The sequence below is a fragment of the Tupaia chinensis genome, unplaced genomic scaffold (genome assembly GCF_000334495.1).
Source record: "Tupaia chinensis unplaced genomic scaffold, TupChi_1.0 Scaffold139218_1, whole genome shotgun sequence".
In the NCBI taxonomy this organism is placed as follows: domain Eukaryota; kingdom Metazoa; phylum Chordata; class Mammalia; order Scandentia; family Tupaiidae; genus Tupaia; species Tupaia belangeri.
Genome location: NW_006199107.1, coordinates 266,448 through 271,042, shown reverse-complemented (window position 1 = coordinate 271,042; position 4,595 = coordinate 266,448).

Below are 4,595 nucleotides of genomic sequence, written 5' to 3'. Positions count from 1 at the left end.
CTCACTTGTGCTATGCCATAGAGCTGGCCCATAGCTTTTTAAAAATTTATTATTATTATTATTATTATTATTATTATTTTTAATTTTTTGCCATAGGGCATGTGTGCTTGCCAGAGAGACAGACACTGAGAGGGAAAGTGAGAACTCACTCCCCCAGAGGGATGGCCACACTCCAATCCCTTCTCTATTCTCTTAGGGTTTGGGCACATGTGCACACACTCCTGGTGTGATTTTCAAGCCACAGTTTCAGGACTCAAACACAGAGTTGGCTAGGTGGGATTCAGCTACCCTACCTCCACGCCACCTACTGGCCCATGTTTTATATCTTAATAGTGGTTAAACTGGTGTATGTGCGTGTATGTGCACAAAATCACCCATCTGTATACACTTACGATTAGTGCATATTTTGTATGCTACTAAATATATTTTATACCTAAACAAAAATACTACCAGAGCCAGCAGTTAGCATAGGGGTTAAGGTGCTGGACTCCCACATGATCGACTGTGATTCAAGTCCTGGACCCAGCAGCTTGAAACTCATGCTAGGTGCATGTGTGTACATGTCCAAAATCCTGAGAGGAGAATGGAAAAGGGATTGCTGTGTGGCCATCCCCTCTGGGGGGCAGGGATGATTTCTCGCTTTTTCTCTCTCTGTCTCTCAGGCAAGGGCACGTGCCCTATAGCAAAATACCTCTCAAAAAAAGAAAAGAAAAATCTACTTAGGGAAGTTTGGATGTATATAGGTTTTCTTTTTTTCCTTCAAGTCAGTAATCTGAAAGTTATTTTACTGCCATTCTTTTCAAAAAGGAAAGGTCGCAGTGCTCTTTCGTCTGACTCCCCTGTTACTTGTGTGTGACTTTGGGCAAGCAATTTAACCTCTTTGTGTCCTGGTGTATTTGTTATTCTTACCCATTTCCTATTATCATTGCCTGCCTGCCTACCTCATAGGGTTGTTGTGAAGGGCAAACAAAGCTTTATATTCGAAATTGTTTTCACACAGTTGCAAAATAAAATTTAATGTAATAGGGCAATTATTTCCCATGGTTCCTCATTTCCGCCTCCCCATACGTGAGACTGAAATAGGCTCCACAGATGGTATTTGGTTGGTTGGTGGCAACAGTCCCTTCTGTCTTCTCTTCCTGTTAGAAGTAGAGATGATGCCAATTGTCTTCCTAGATAAGTTCAAGTCAGGTAGGTTTGTTAACTAGCACTAACATTCCACTTAGTTGTTTTTTAAAGATGTATTTATTTATTTATTATTACTATTTTTAAAAGAATTATTTTATTTAACTTTATTTATTTTAATTTTGATCAGAGAGGGACAGAGTGGGAGAGAGAGAGGGAGAAAGTGAGAAAGCAAGCCATCAGTTCTGGGACTCAAGCCGTGGTCGACCATGTGGGAGTCCAGCGCCGTTAACCACCATGCCACCTGCTGGCCCCATTATTCATTATTATTTTTAACCTGCTATAGGGCACATGTGCTTACCAGAGAGAGAGGGGGAAAGTGGGAAGGCAAGCCACCAGGTCTGGGACTTGAACCACTGTTGGCCATGTGGGAGCCCAGCACCTTACCCACCACCACACCATCTGCTGGACCCAATTTTTGACCTGATCAAGACAGCTACAGATATAGGGGGGATATGACTTTCTGGCTCTAACTCAGTTTGTGTGGTACAGGTCCCACGTTGGTGGTGTTTTCTTGCATTGCTAATCACTTTCAGATCTAGGGTGCTGGAAGCAGGCTGTATCCAAATTATAGTGGTGCTTACTGCTTCAGAAAAGTTTCTGGGAATTCATGATTCAACTAGGTTAAATTTAATTTTTTTTTTTATTGCTGCTAAGGGTGAATGTTCAAATTCACTTTAAATACAAAATAAAAATTTTTAAAAGTCCAACAGTTTAAATACAGGAGAAGAAAACTTGTTAGCATGTCAGTGTTCCAAAACAAGTTGTATTGCTTTTTTTGGAGAGGGGGAGAGGGGTTCTTCTGGACAAATTTAGAAACCTTTGTCAACATTATCACTGTACCCCAAATGAAGAGACATGATTTCCCAGCTCAGTGCAACTAGTTTCTCTGCTTAAATTTCATTAGATGAAACTTCTGCCTTTGTTCCACGACCAGCAGTAGACAGTTCAACCATTAATGGGAGTCGTCCATTCTGTCTGAGTCACTAGACCAGGACAGACAAAATTTTGGAGGCTGCTTTAGAGGACTTTTGGACTTGACAAATTTTGGGGTTTCGAAATGTTTTTGATTGATTGATATAAGAGGCTGTGTGTGCTTGCCAGAGAGAGAGAAAGCACCCCTCAATGGGACATGGTCAGACCACAATCCTGTTTCCTCCATTTCTCTTCCCCTCAAGATTCTGGCCATGCACACTTGCACATGTGCCCAGAGTTTGTTTTGTTTTGTTTTGTTTTTGCATCAGGGCTGGGATTCTAACCTTGGTTGGTCATATGGGATCCAGCTCCTTATACGCAGCGGTTGACCATGGCACTGTGGAGACTGCCCTGACTGGTGTGTTTTTGTTGCTGTTGTTTGTTTTGTTTTTAAACGGTTTTTGCCATAGAGCACAGGCATTCGCTGGAGAAAGACAGAAAGAGACAGTGAGAGGGAAAGTGAGAAGTCACACCCCAGGGAGATGGCCATGTGGCAATCTCTTATCCTCCATTCTCCTCTTGGGATTTTAGGCACACATGCACATGTGCCCAGTGTGCTTTTCGAGCTGCCCAGTCTAGGACTTGAACCATGGTCAACCATGTGGGAGTTCAGGACCTTAATCACCACACCACCTACTGGCCCTTGAGTGGCGTTTTTAAAAAACAAAACCCCCTGAATGTTCCTGTGCTCTTCTTTCTTTATTTCAGAGAGAGGGATTTTTGCTGTGGGGTGCATGTACTCACCAGAGACAGAGAGAGACAGAAAATGAGAAACCACCACCCCCCGGGGGGGGGATGGTCACACCACAATCCCTTCTTCATTCTCCTCTTGGGGTATTGGGTGCAACACACACGTGCCTTGTGTTAGTTTTAAGTTGCTGGGTCTGGGACTTGAACTGTGGTCGACTACATAGGAGTCCCGTGACATAACCATTATGCCATCTGCTGGTCCCATGCTTTCTCTTCATTTTTTATTTTGTTTTTGAACCAATAGGCTCCCAGTGTTAGCCTGACACTTTCTGCTACGTATATTTTAATTTAAAAGTGCATCTTCATCTCCATTGTCCTTTGCCAAGTGCAGTCACTGAATTTAGAAAAAGGACTTTGTTAACTTTACAAGCTTAGGAATAGCAGTTCTTACATGAATCCAGCTGTTCCAATTTAGAGAGCCAAAATGATCTGGGCTACAGTTTTATGGATTGGCTTTTTTTTTTAAAGGTTTTTGCCATAAGGCATGTGTGCTGGTTGGAGAGAGACAGTGAGAGGGAAAGTGGGAAATCACCCCCTGGGGTGATGGCCATGCCACAATCTCCTCTTCTCCACTCTCCTCCTGGGGTTCTGGGCAGGCACACACCCAGTGTGTGTGTGTGTGTGTGTGTGTGTGTGTGTGTGTGTTTTGAGAGATTTTTGCTATAGGGTGCGTGTGCTCACTGGAAAGACAGAGAGAGACAGAGAGACAGAAAGCGAGAAATCACCCCTCCCCTTACCCCCCAGGGAGGATGGCCATGCCGCAATCCCTTCTCCTCCATTTTCCTCTTGGGATCTTGGGCACTCACGCATACGAACCCAGCATGAGTTTAAGCCACCGGGTCCTGGACTCGAACCATGGTTGACTACATGGGAGTCCAGTGACATAGCCATTATGCTAACTGCTGGTCCCACCCAGTGTGATTTTTAAGCCGCCAGTCTAAGACTCAAACTACGGTCGGCCTTGTGGAAGTCCAACACCTTAACACCTAGCTGGCGTCCTGGCCCCTATTGGTTGGTTGTGTGTGTGTGTGTGTGTGTGTGTGTGTGTGTGTGTGTGTAACCGAGTTTTATTCATTGCATAACAAGTCACTTAACATCTTTCAGCTACAAAACACTGAATTTGCATAAAGATATTGCAAAATGAATTATAGACCAATTAAAATTTGTGTTGGGGGATGGAGCTCCACAATTCTACTTAATTAAGAAAAACTTTTTTATAGACCTTGGTTTGTTTATTTTTAACACCCGTCATGCCATGACTTCATAGGGAACAGGATCCAGAAGCTCAGGCTCCTTTCCATGGGTTCTCACCAAGTGGCTTCTCTGAGTGGGGCAGGCTGGTGCTTCAGTTGAACCCAGGTCCCTTTCTCTTTGGATTCCTTATTTTTCTGGTGTTTTTAGGAAGTTATTTCTGCTCTTAAAATATTCCATATGCTCAATATGCACATTAATTCTCTGGCAAGAATCTTGGCCTTAACTCGTTTGTTGACAATGCCAATGACATGCTGGGTAACCCTATAGACTCTTCCAGCTTTGCCATGGTAACATTTGTGGGGCATTCCTTTTTGAACAGCACCCATTCCCTTGATGTCTATAATATCACCTTTCTTGTAGATTCGCATATGTGTTGCCAAAGGACCCACTCCATGTTTTCTAAAAGGCCTAGAGAACACGTTTCGGGGCCT